This window comes from Pristiophorus japonicus, chromosome 5, assembly GCF_044704955.1.
Source record: "Pristiophorus japonicus isolate sPriJap1 chromosome 5, sPriJap1.hap1, whole genome shotgun sequence".
NCBI lineage: Eukaryota > Metazoa > Chordata > Chondrichthyes > Pristiophoridae > Pristiophorus > Pristiophorus japonicus.
In genome coordinates this window covers 250605243-250619694 of record NC_091981.1, presented here as the reverse complement: position 1 = coordinate 250619694, position 14452 = coordinate 250605243, and the positions used below count along the sequence as shown (strand labels likewise).

General features: G+C 45.7%; 1 protein-coding gene across 3 annotated transcripts in view; it reads left to right on the top strand.

Annotated features, from left to right (window-relative positions):
• Positions 1-14452, top strand: part of nrp1a (neuropilin 1a) — a 180153-nt gene that overhangs the window by 31647 nt on the left and 134054 nt on the right. The gene's annotated exons all lie outside the window — the stretch shown is intronic.

The following is a 14452-nucleotide window of genomic DNA, read 5'->3' as shown; positions in this document are numbered from 1 at the left end:
TGAAAGGTGCAGCGAGGAGATATAAAGCTGAAAGCAGTTGCAGTGATAAGCTGGGGCAAAGCCCATGTAGGGATTTGAAGATGATGAGAAGGAGTTTAAATTGGGGTACAGGATGCCAGTGTAGGTCAATCTTGGTTAATCCTTGCCACTGGACCAAGACCTAGCTCTGTCAAGCCCGTGTGGTGGCTGGTGTGCAACGGCCACCACACGTTAAAAAAATCCATGCACAGGCATCTTCCACCCTTCAACATGTAGTTCGGGACCTGGAATATTAGGTGCTTAATTGAAACACCTGTGAACTCATCCTTTTTGACGTGGAAGCAAGTCATCCTCAATACGAGGGGCTGCTTATGATGATGATGATGATGATGATGTAGGTCAGCAAGGACTGGGTGGTGAGAAAGCAGGAATTAGGTGCAGGATCAGGTACAGGTGGCTGCATTTTGGACAAGTTAGTGGTAGACCAACCAGCTAACTAACAGGGGAAGAAGGATCTATGAATGTCCCCATTATTACAGTGTCTTCTGCCAAAAGTGCTGAGTGGATGATCCTACCAGTGTCTAGCCAATTCAGTTCGCTCCACATGACATTAAAATATGGCAGACTGCACTGGACTCAGCAAAAGACTATAGGGCCTGGCAACATCCCATTGGTAGTGTTGAAGATCTGTGCATCAGAACTACCTGCTCCCCTCGCCAAGCTCTTTTAGTACATCTCTTGTGTTCATATCTCGATCAAGGCTATGATGAGGCCTGAAGCTGACTGCTTCTGGCAGACGCTGCACTTAGTGTCAGTGAGCAGGTTGTTGATGAGTAACTAGGGGGCATCTTACACAGCAATGTGAAAAATTGCCCAAATATAACCTATCTGCAAAAAACAGGATAAATCTAACTGGCAAATTACCGACCTCTTGACCTCCTCCCAGTCATCGGTAAAATGATGGAAAGAGTCATTAAAAGTGCAATCAAGTGACACCTACTCATAAGAACATAAGAACATAAATAGGAGCAGGAGTAGGCCTTATGGCTCCTCGAGCCTGCTCCGCCATTTAATACGATTATGGCTGATCCGATAATGGACTCAGGTCCACTTCCCTGCCCGCTCCCCATAATCCCTTATCAGTTAATAAACTGTCTAGCTCTGTCTTAAATTTAATGACCCAGCTTCCACAGCTCTCTGAGGCAGCATATTTCACAGATTTACAACCCTCTGAGAGAAGAAATTCCTCCTCATCTCAGTTTTAAATGGGCGGCCCCTTATTCTAAGATTATGCCCCCTAGTTACTCATCAACAATCTGCTCACTGACACTCAGTGCAGCTTCTGCCAGAACCAGCCAGCTTCAGGCCTCATCATAGCCTTGATCGAGATATGAACACAAGAGCTGAATGGCGGAGAAGTGGTGAGGGTAGCTTCCCTTGACTTCACTGGAAGATTCAACTGAGTATATCACCGATGAATTGTGACAAATCGAAAGACATTGATATAATAGTTAAGGTTTTACACACCGCCTAATTATACACTTCATGGAGGCCAGAAAATAGGGGATTGGAATAATTGAGTCGAGAGGTGACAAAAAAAACATAAGGCTTTTAGTGGTAGAGAGACTGAGGTATCGGCGGAGGGTGACAATTTTGGCCAGGTGGAAAGAGACTGCCTTGATGATGGGTAGGATGTGGTGTTTGAAGTTCTCACCTTCACATTTCGCTGGTGCTGTATGTTGCTTAATAGCATTTACTTCATGACATTGTTCAATGGGTAAAATCAGCAATTGTATCCAGTACAGCTTCGATCATCCCCTGAGACAAGTGCTTTGTTCACTAGTTTCCGCTCAAGAGGCACCCTCTGCTTCATTGTTGGGCCCTTGAGGTCAAACTCATGAAGCGACTCAGCAGGATCCGTATCCTTGCTAAGCCTTTACTCGCACATTGGCAGGTCTTCTTCATCAGCCACTTTGCCTCAACCTCATCCACAATCCGTTCCCTCTTCAGATTCATATATTCATGGACAATACTGGTCTAGTGTTTGTTTCAAGTGGTGTGACTGATGCAAAGTGCTGTCATGATCGTATCATTACTAAAGCACCAGATTCATTCTGCTGGACTTCTCAACTTGGACGGGGACACAAGATGGTGGAATCGCTTTTGCTGGCCGTTATACGCTTCGCCCGATATTGAGTTCTATTAAAGACAATGGAACTGAATATCGGGTGGAGCGAATAACAGGCGACCTTGCGGCACAACATAGATTTAGCTCATTGTTAACACTAATCGGCCCCGAATTTGCGCTCGGAGGCTTCCCACAGGGAAATGTCTCCGATCCACAAATAAAATGCCCATGGACTTGGTGGTCTGGGAGGTGCAAAGATTCGCGGTCCTGGGCCTCTTCGGGTATGTGTGGGTCGAGGCCCACGCATCCCGGGGCGCACACGGGTCGCAAGCGCCCCTGGGATCACATGGGCTGGCCTAACCAATGAAAGATGGGAATCCCCATAAGTATGAATGGGAATACCCCCAAAATACCTCCAAATTTTTTAAAAAGTCACATATTTAAAATTAATTAATATTTAAAACAAAAATGTAATTTTTTGAAAAATAAATGTACATGTTTTAAAGGGGCTAAAAATAAACTTTTCTTATTTCACAGGTTTTTGAATGTATAAATTATTGATAACATTTTATTTTTCTGTTTTTGTATACTCTTATGCTGGTAAGAGCAGGCCTTATGCCTGCTTTTACCATGCGTAAGAATTTCACAGGCATTCATTGGGCAGAAGTTGGGTGAATAGCCTAATTCTCCGCCCGTGGATGCCCTATTCCCAGGGATTTGCACGATCTGTCAAGAAAATTCTTGACCGATCGTAAGTTCTGGGTTTTCATGCGCGTGAAAACCCGGAACATGTGCGGCCCTTACTGGCGCGTATGCACCTCGTAAGCACCTGTAGGGGCCTCAAATTACGGCCCATTCCATGACAACAGCAGAATGTAAGCATTGTTTTTCGGTAGGTGAAAATCAGAATCGTTGGCACTATGTGAACATATGTGATTATCTGTGCAATAAACCAAGCGTATTGCAGTCTTCATAAACATCAGCATTCCCAGGCCCTGCACAGTTTTCCATTTAGATTTCAGAAAGCACATATCACATGCCACGATCAGTTCTATTCCATTGGCACCTGTTGAAAAGAACTGTATGTATTGCTTGAGAGAACACTTTGCATGGAAGGCTGCACAGTGCACATCTTTCTGGCATAGCAAAATAAAATCACAATGACCTTACTCACTGCAGCTAAAAAAGCAGTGTGAGTATTTTAAGATTTCAGGTCTATGTACACATAAAGAATATTCATGAAATATATTTATCTGCTGTCGCTTTGTGTATGTGATTTAGTAACCTATTGTAATATTCTGAAATATCCTCATTACCTGTCCTTTCATTCACCATTTTCATCATGCTAGTGGATAAAATTAGGTTTACAATAGTCATTCATAAAAATATTCAGTCTAACTTGCTGACACACACAACCTCCTTGGTTCTCCATTGGAAGCATTGTAAGATAATTGACAGTTAGACCGTATATAGATGTCTGGGAGGGCAGTGCTGTGTGGCGAGGACAGGCTGGTGGAGGACCTTTGTCTTACTAATGTTTAGCGTAAGGCCCATGCTTTCATATGCCTCAGTAAATATGTCGACAAATACGCACAGCGCTGCCCCCCCAGACATCAAGATCCACGGCGTGGCCCTGGACAATGTGGACCACTTCCCCTATCTCGGGAGCCTCCTATCAACAAGAGCAGGCATTGATGACGAGATCCAACACTGCCTCCAGTGCACCAGTGCAGCCTTCAGCCGCCTGAGGAAAAGAGTGTTTGAAGACCAGTCCCTCAAGACTGTCACCAAGCTCATGGTCTACAGGGCCGTAGTAATACCCGCCCTCCTGTATGGCTCAGAGACGTGGACCATGTACAGTAGACAACTCAAGTCGCTGGAGAAATACCACCAGCGATGTCTCCGCAAGATCCTACAAATCCCCTGGGAGGACAGACACACAAACATTAGCGTCCTCGTCCAGGCCAACATCCGCAGCATTGAAGCACTGACCATGCTTGGTCAGCTCCGCTGGGCAGGCCACGTAGTTCACATGCCAGACACGAGACTCCCAAAGCAAGCGCTCTACTCGGAACTCGTCCACGGCAAACGAGCCAAAGGCAAGCAGAGGAAACATTACAAGGATACCCTCAAAGGTCTCCCTGATAAAGTGCGACATCCCCACTGACACCTGGGAGTCCCTGGCCATAGACCGCCCCAAGTGGAGGAAGTGCATTTGGGAGGGCGCTGAGCTCCTTGAGTATCGTCGCCAAGAGCATGCAGAAATCAAGTGCAGGCAGCGGAAGGAGCGTGCAGCAAACCATGTTCCCTGCCTACCCTTTCCCTCAACGACTATCTGTCCGACCTGTGACAGAAACTGTGTTTCTCGTATTGGATTGTACAGCCACCTAAGAACTCATGCTAAGAGTGAAATCAAGTCTTCCTCGATTCCGAAGGACTGCCTATGAGACTGTATATAGCCCTTGTAAGAGAACTGACAGTCATCTCCCTTGCTTAGCTTGGCACTTTCCTTCCTGCAATTGTCTGCCATGGCTGTTCGACCAGTTATTTGTACAAAGCCTGCCCTTCAGAACTGTAGAAAGCATCTGTGCTTTTCACTGATGCTATCAATCATCACATGAAGTGACTCGACAGGAAAATGGGCCTTTCTGCACCTGATTCCTTCTACCAGCACTCCAACGTGTGCACTCCATAACTGGGCAGATGCACTTACTTGTCCATTACGATAATTAACAAGTGATTCAGTGCCATTATTGCAGATACATCCTGAGCAGCCATTCACTTTTGCAATGGTTGTAATGCGTGCGACCTCCAACAATGCATTAGGGGTAACCTTGTATATTCTTGCAAGTGCACCAAAAAATGAACTCTCATTAATCAACACATGGACAATGCACCGAGTAAGTTCACCCTGATGGAGTCATTATCAAACAAAATAATATAGTTCTCTTCATGACCTTTGGCTTTTGCAGGATATGAACTTATATATGTTGAACTTCCAAATGATAGATTTTTAAATAGTTACCATCGTAATGGAACAACATTTTTTTTAAAGCAATGCTTACTGTTCTGAATTAAGTCTTACTACTAATGTCGCTTTTAACTGCTTTGTAAATATTGCTGAGCACTTTCTCCAGGTTGCTAGTATTATGCTATTTATAAAACGGCTTGTATAAATGATACTAGAAAAGGTATTGCCGGGTATTTTGTTGCATCATACATCTCAAATCTTCCTGTCCTTCACACCTCTCCTGCTGAGAAAGCATTCGAGAAGCCTGCTCCTAGGGTAATACCATCATTGCCCCCTGTAATTAGTTACCAGGAAGCATTATTCCGCTAGGTCTCTCCCTTCTGATTCCTAACTGCCCCCACACTTTTGGTGAATTGAGAGACATCATAGCCTCCACTGGACACAGGTCAGAAACTGAGCAGAACAAAGATCACGGGGGGGAATTTTAACCCCAAGAAACGGGTGGGTTGGGGTTGGGTGCGAAGTTAAAGTGTTAAAAAAAACTGAATCCCGACCCCAATCTGCCTCCAAATCGCCCACTTCCGGTTTTAAAAGAGGCGGGACAGGGGGCGGGCAGCCAACCCACTCCCAGCAGGGTTGCCATTTTAAATATGTTAATGAGGCTGGAAGCCTGGGATGTAACTGTGGCCGGATGGGGATTCCGGGCCTGGGGATTCCTGGTAGCTACAGCAAGGCGAGGACAGCCTCGGCTGGGAGGAGCAGGAGTGCTTCCACTCAGCCCCTCAAGCTCCCCCACCATTGCCCTCCTATTCAAACTCTCTACCCCCAGGATTGGGGACCCCGTCCCCACCCCCGCGGGTCGTGGATCGGACCTCCCCGGGGTCAGGGATCAAACACTCCCTGGGATTGGATCACCAGGGTGGGGGGATCACAGACCCCCACTCCAGATCAGACCCTCCTCTGGGGTCGGGGCTCGCAGCTACCTGGTCCCACAGCCGGGAGATCTCAGAGATGCAGTGATCGAGACCATCTTTTAAAAAGGGGGCAAGTCCGACTGCGGCAACTAATGAGGAATCTCCCTGTTATCAGCCACAGAATCCTCCTCAACCGTCTTCTCCCTGTGGCTGAGGAGCTCCTCCTGGAGTCACAGTGCAGATTCCATCCACTACGGGGTACAATGGACATGATCTTTATGGTGTGACAACTGCAAGAGAAATGCAGGGAACAGCACCAACCCTTGTACATGGCCTTCTTTGATCTTACAAAGGCCTTTGAAACTATTAACCGCGAGAGACTATGGAGTGACCTCCTCCATTTCGGTTGCCCCCAAAAGTTTATTGCCATCTTCCACCTGGTCTACGACGACATGCAAGCCGTGATCCTGACCAACGGATCCACCTCCAGTGTTCCCGCCTGATTGGAAGCCAAGCCTGTCAATCAGGGTAGCTTCTGTGCGGGGAAACCATCCGTGACATCATCCGCACGCTTCCACAGCTTGCAGGGAATCCCAGATTTCCAGGTATCCCGCGCTCTATCCGACCCCCACTCACCACCGCCCCCCCCTCTGCTCCCAACAGGTCAAAACCTTAACATTCTGGCCTAAATCGCTGTCCATCTCACTTTGGGACATTGAGTGTTCATGTTCTAATCCTCAGTGACACCAACCCCCTGTGAAGGTGTACGTTATAAATCCAGTTGATGTATTGAAGAACTGGTGTGACTTAACTTGCAATGTTGGCAATGGAATTACTGTGTCCACCGCCAACACTTAAATACCCAATTAAAATAGATTAGAAATTGTTTAAAACAATTGCACGGTTGTAATGTTAAGCATGGGGCTGGAGTTCTGAGATGACAGCTTAAGTGGTTTGTAATCAAAGCTTTGGGAACACATGATAGTCTTAAAGTGTCTCATTGCAGCAGTTTTGCAGAAGCAATCTTCCAGTATCTCCATATCTCTTACAGATGCCAAAATTTGACATGATGCTGGATATCAACTGCTTTTGCCACTGAAATTTTGTGCTTCGCCTTTAATCTTTGACTTCCACCACACCTATCTCTACTGCCACAGTGCTGCAGCATAAGTGCTTATTTCCCCTTACCCCGACCAATTCCTATCATTTTCAGCTACTGTCTCTTTGACTGCTCTTAAGTACCCTATTTGTGGGTGTCAATGGCCCCATCCCGGGCCGCATTGTCCGCTGTGATGGCGCGAATGTCCGTTCAGCCTGCCATTTTCTCAGTTGGAGTCCTACTCTGGGGTCTATTGCTGCCTGGGGAACGTCGGACTGCCCCTGCCTGCCTGCGGGGCTCTGAGTCACATTGATGATGTTGACTCCCTGATCGATCGCCACGCTAGAGGCAGAATTGCACGTGTATATTATTTTCGTCTCTCCCTCCCCCGCCATGAAAGTTTGAGCTAACATCACCACCGCTTCCAAGGTCAAATCCTTGGTCTCAATTAATTTGCGGAAAATTCCCGCATGACCGATGCCCTCGATTAAGAAGTCCCTTAGCATCTCTCCCCTGCAGGCGTCTATGAACTTACAGAGGCTGGCCAAACGCCGCAGGTCCGCTATGAAGCCCGGTATGTTCTGTCCTTCACGACGTCGGTGGGTGTAGAATCTGTGTCGGGCCATATGTATGCTACTCGCCGGTTTGAGGTGCTCCCCGATCAGTTTGCTACGTTCTTCAAAGGTTTTGTCCTGCGGCTTTTCGGGTGCTAGTAAGTCCTTCATGAACGTGTAAGTCTTTGGTCCGCAGCTGGTCAAAAGATGAGCCCTTCGCTTGTCAGCCGCTGCATCCCCCAGCCATTCTTTCAGCCTCTCAACAAAATCGTCCCAATCTTTCCCAACACAGTACCATTCCTCAGCACTACCGGTGGCCATTCTCGTGGGTCGTGAATTCCCATTTCTCGTCGCCAATGTAAAGTCATTACTCTACAGCATGAAACCACAAGGCACATTCTGGGGACAAGGTCACTCTGTGACCTCAACTCTTTATTCACAGCGCTGCACAAGTGATGACCCTGTATGGGACTTCCCTTTATATACCTGGGAGATCAGGTAAGGAGTGTCTCCCACAAGTTCACCCCTTGTGGTCAAGGTGTGCATCTAGGTTGTGTGTATACAGTAATACAGTGGTGTTACATTGTGGTTACATACATGACAATGCAGTTGAGGGCTTGAACCCTGAGGTTTCGTGGCAAACTATCAAGGATCTGTCATTTTATGTTAAACACTAAAGCCTCACTCTCGCACTTTCTGAGAAGCTGTAATATCTGATATAATGGCCCCTAATTTATCCCAGCATTGTGTGCCGATTTTTTGGCGGCCAGCGATTTTTCTGGTGTGGATGGGCTTTTCAAAGTTCCCCCAATGTCTGGGTGTGGGCGCTGACTAACAGCGGCAGAATTTTTGGCGCCATATATTCTGGCACTGGTGTACGGTAAAAAGCTGTTTACGTGCCATTTCTGGCCATTAAGGCCACTTTCCCCACCACCGTTTTTTTTTAAACTGTGCACAGAGACATTGAAGACCATTTGAAAAAACCCTACCTTCACTTAAAGAAATTGCCGCTGGCCTGCTCCCATCCTTGGCCGAAGGCCCTCCATGCCTTTTTGTAGCAAATAACTGCAGTTTAAAAGTAATTTAGCTGAAATAAAACTTACTTTTAAGGCTCTTCCTTGGTTGAGAAAACCGCAGGCAAATTTAAAACAAATGTTCCCCATTCGCATTTTCCCTCAAAGTCCCAACTGGATCCAAATTGCCAAAGATACTCCAAGGAACAACACCAAAAATGCAGAGTAGCCTCTTCTCTCAAACGGCAGGCAAAATCACCTGAAGGATGAGCCTTCCTTCAGAAAACACCCGGAGTAGCCTTCTCCTTCGCAGATAAACTTTTCAATGCAGTCGACTCGATCCACTGCTATCCCTGGCCGATGGTCCTCCACGCAAGACAGTGCAACACACTCCAGGCACATTGGAAAGGATCAGTGATTTATATTAAAGACTGGACATTGAATTTTGTTTTTAAATAGTCTCCCTTAAATTTTCAATGTTTTAATACAGTGTTGCAATGCTTAGGTGGACCTGAATAAACAATAATATATTTGAAGGGATATTTAATTGGTATAAAATGTTATTATCCACTAGAATAGGGTCTGATTAACCAAATAAGTATGTTTAGTACCTTGTATTGAAGCCTACCTAATGACAACTTGATTCCCAATCAGATGTGCTTACCGATTAAAATTGATAATTGATTGATTGGTGTGGACCTTATTAGAATTTATAAAATGTCTGGACTCTCTGCAGTAGTTATTGCAAAAGCCTAGTCAAATATGAATTGAGCATAATACTTGTGCGCTAAATTGAATCCTGCCAAAATGTGTCTGTGCCACCAGGCTCCTACCATTCATTAACTGCCTCAAATTGGGTTACATTTGAAAATCCTGGCTTTACAAGATTACATACTAGTACCAAGGTGTTCATAGATTTTGACTTGTTCAGGGTCACTGATACATGTACCATGGTCCTGCATTGGATGTATCAGTGACCCTGAACAAGTCAGGATCCATGAACACCGTAGTACTGCCACCTGCCCCTATTTCATTTAAACTTAAAGGTTACAAGGAAGGTTACAAGACATAATCCAAAAAGATTTTATAGTGCTAGATTTAAAAAATAATGTGCAGGAGTCAGGTAAAAAGTCCAAAATAAATATGTTTATGAAACATTTGTACAGCACAGTTGTACTTAGCTTAACATAACTTATCTTTTAACTTTAATAACTTTAATAACTTTAATCAATTTTGTGTCAAACTTTTAAATGAACAACTAAATAAACAAACAAACAAACAAGCCATCTCTCCTCCCCCTTAGCGCTGTGCCCCTGTTGCTGCCTCGACCCCAACCCGTGCCCATTGTTGCAGACTTCTGCTTCTTTGCCCCATCTACCCTGAGGTTTTTCCTGTTTTCTTTCTAATGGCGGGTTTCTTGTTGTTCGGTTACGACAGGGACAGAGCTAGCATGTGTCAATGTGGATGGCCCAGATTCCTCTTCGGAATCATCCTTAGCCTGTGGATCAACCCCTGACTTTGGTCTGGGGGGATCGAATGTTAATGGCAGCAATGACAGCCTGGGTGAGCCCCCCTATTGCTGCTCTGACATCCCCTCCCTCATCTGTCCCGACCTCTAATGACAGTCCTGCAATTTCTCCCCTCACCTCACCCATTCCTCCAGCCAGTGTTGCTACTTCAAGTGTCAGTCCCGCTAATTCTACCCTCACCCCATCGAAGGTTTCCAGGAGCAATCTCGATTGTTGGATGTTCCCCCCCACTCATCCCCAAGAGATGTTCTCTGAATCCTGTGTTTCTGCATCAGTTCTCCCTTCCACCCTCCTCTGACATCTCGCAGACGTGGCTTACTGAGACACACTGGAACCCGCAGCCTCAGACGGCACACTTAGAAATGTCCCATCGGTTGATTCACTCAGGAAAGGGCTTGGAATGCTCGAGGGGCTCACCATCTCCAAATCCAGTGTAACCATCTTGTTGTCAAAGGCTTCCTGCTGCCCTTCATTGGCGGTTTCCTGAACATGCCCTTCTTGTACTTCAGGTGCACCTTCTGTTTCCTCCTGATGCGCAACATCTGCAAAACATAACAGAGATGCTTGGTTAGCAGCATTGAGGAAGAAGAAGCGTAGGCAGCACACACAGTACTTAACATTTAGCCAATCCAGACTGTGAAATTTGTAGGGCCTCTCTTGGGAAACTGGGCCCAGCTTCCACATTGAATTGGTCTTCTCCTGTAAGATTTAATCTTATCAGCTATCCTCTGTTCCACGGCTGTCAGTTGCAGCCTACTTGCCGGACCTCCTCCAGTTTGTGACCGTTCTCGGTTGATCTGCAAAGATGAAAATTGAACTTGTTAAGAGAGGGTCCTTGTGCACACACTCACACTCACACTCACACACACACACTTACACACACACACACACACACACACACACACACACACACTTACACACACACACACACACACACTTACACACACACACACACACACACACACACACACACACACGCTTACACACACACACACACTCACCACACACACTCACACTCACACTCACATACACACAAATCACATTTACAGATGTTATAAATAAAAACATAAATAAATTTAAACAAAAATATTACTTACAGTCACTGCTTGTCCAAGGTGCGGCCACCTCTTTTTAAGCTGTGCAATGCTTCTCGGGGTAATGGACGTTGCATTAGACTCTACTGCAACCTGGTTCCAAACTTTTGTGAGAACAGAGGATTTCAGTTTCTTTTTACCGAAGCTCCCCTTGTTTTCAAGAACTTCCCATCTACTCTCAATTATGTCTACCAGGGGCTCAATTTCTTCCATGAGCAATCTCTTGGCCCTACCAGCTTCCCCTTCCCCTTCTCCGTCTCTGTCGCTGACCCTTTCGTCTTCTCTGTGCCCTTCCCTTACATCCATCTTTTGATTGAAGCTGTATTTCCTACCTGCAAATCCACCTCTGCCACCAATGGATTTTCACTGGTGATCAAGCCTGACCCTACACGTGCTGAATTAAAAAAAATATAGCGCATGCGCAGTGAGTGGCGTTTTTTTATTTAAGCGCATGCGCAGTGAATTTTCAGCACACACTGTCAGCTCCGCACTCCCCCTCCCCCACCCCCTGCTGAGATGGACTTGGGTAGCACGGCGCTACGTTTAGCTTTTGTTTCGGGGAGACGCGCGTTTTTTTTGCCGCTGACGGTGGTGAGAAAAACGTGCGTACATGTAAGTGAACGCCAGAAATCTTCATTGGGGAAAATAAGGGCCAGTGACTCCTCTCTAACAGGAAACCACAACAAACACTGGGCAGCTCAGTCCTTGAACTCCCTGCTTTAACATGGCTTTTGTATGATCTCTAAAAATGGCACGCTATAGATGATCTGCTGCTTTTGAAGTTCTGATCCCTTTTTGACATTTATTTTTTGTTCCATGCAGCTCACTTTTGATTTTCTATGTTATATTTCTGCTTTCATACTTCAAGATCACAGAGAAGATACTTGCAGAGACCTGAGGATGTTCCTCCATTTTTCCGAGGTCACCTTTACTTCTGCAGAGTGCAGTACTCTGCTGGCAACCTTTTAAATAGTTAACGATGTTCTAAGGCACCGGGGAGTGACAAAGCAAATCAGATCAGATAGCGTCATGTGACAGTCACTAGGGTGCTACTTAGCTATTTTTTCTGTTGCGATATCAGGCGTTTCACTCTGTTGTATATACATTGCAGTTCCTTCTGTCAATACACTGCAGTAATTGCTCAGAGCTGTTAGTATGTGACTGGAAAACATCAGCTTCATGTTTGCACTCTATTACTAGCAAGCTGCAAAAGTCACTCTTTCCTGATGTATATTATCGGGCTGTATGTGTAAGGTTTTGCTCCCGGCAAGGAGCCTTACCACGAGCAGTGCATATCAGGAATTTGGGCAACCCTCTCATAATATTCTCTTCATGAACAGAACAAAATACCACAAATGCACTCCCAGCAGGCAAGGCAGCATTTTAGCGGTACAGTTGTTAGTTGGCTTATATAATTCAATTTAAAATTAACACTTCCTTTTCTTACACGCACACATATACGCGCGCGCACACACACATACACACACATGCATGCACAAACACGTGCTCACCTGGTGAGTTTGGCTTTTTTTAATGTGGATGCTTATTGATTTGTGTGCACTATATTTGAAAACACTGGTTTGTAGGACTAGAATAGCGACAGATGAGGCCTTCACAGTACAAGTGTAATAGCTGGTCAGATTTGGTCTTGTAAAATATTCTTTGAATTATTCCAATTCCCATTAACGTTGAAAAACCGGGTACAGAAATGTCTACAATAACACTCCTGCTCCATTGTTATTGCTGATCTGACGGATGGGAATTTAGTAGCAACCCAGAAAAAAGAAAGACTTATTAGCACCTTATTACATCTCTAAGAAAGTGTCTCACAATTAATTACATTGCAGTGCAGTGAATGTTATGTAGACAATGTAGCAGCTATTACAATAACAGCAACTTATATTGATAGTGTGCCATTAACATAGAAAAGTGACTCAAGGCACTTCACAGAACCATTACCAGGCACAAATTGACACCGACCCACAGAGGAGATATTAGGAGAGGAGACTAAAAGCTTGGTCAAAGAAGTCTGATTTAAGGAAGTTCTTTAAGGACGAGATGGAGAGATGGTTTGGGGGGAATTCCAGAGCGTAGGGCCTAAGCAACTGAAGGCATGGTCACCAATGGGAGTGGAGGATGCAGAAGAGGCCAGAGTTGGAGGAACGCAGAGTTCTCATGAGGATGTAAAACTGGAAGTGGTTACAGAGAAAGGGAGGGGCAAGGACATGAAGGGATTTGAACATGAAGATGCAAATTTTATATTTGAGGCATTGGACGACCGGGAGCCATGCAGGTTAGCGAGCATAGGGCTGATGGGTAAATGGGACTTGGTCTGAGTTAGAATATGGGCAGCAGAGTTTTGGATGAACTCAACTATATGGAAGGTGGAGGAATGGAGGCCAGTCAGGAAAGCTTTGGAATAGTTGAGTCTGGAGGTGACAAATGCATGGATGAGTGTTTCGTCAGTAAATGGTCTGACGCAGGAGCAGAGATGGCCGATGTTATGGATGGCCTGAATAGATGGCCTCAATCAATGACAAAGAAGTCCACAAGGAAATGTTGTCACCTTGGGCTCTCCCTCTGACATGCAATGTTTGGTGCAATACTGAACCATAACCGACCTTGAACCATACAGTATCTTGGTCTGTACTGTGATAGCCAATCTCAGCCAGGTGGGGAGGGCGGGAGGTGGGGGGGAGCTACAATTGTCCTCAGTGTCCCTGGGCTAGGAAAGGAAAAAAACTGTTGAAGGTTCTTGCTCCAGATTAGTGCCCAGTGATGTGACTCATCATCCTAACCCAGCACAGATGAAAGATTGAACCTGGGACTTTCCAGGCCTGTTTGACTCAGTCAATCGCTTTTCCCTGCTATAATGTGTTTTATTAATTTATTAGTTCACGGGATGTGGCCGTCGCTGGCAAGGCCAGCATTTATTGCCCATCCATAACTGCCATTCAGAAGGTGGTGGCGAGCTGCCACCTTAAACCACTGCAGTCCGTGTGGTGAAGGTACACCCACAATGCTGACTTTGTTGCAGTGGTTCGTTAGGCCATTTCAGAGGGCAGTTAAGAGTCAACCACATTGCCGTGGATCTGGAGTCATATATAGGTCAGACCAGGTAAGGATGGCAGATTTCCCTCCCTAAAGGACATTAGTGAACTAGTTGGGTTT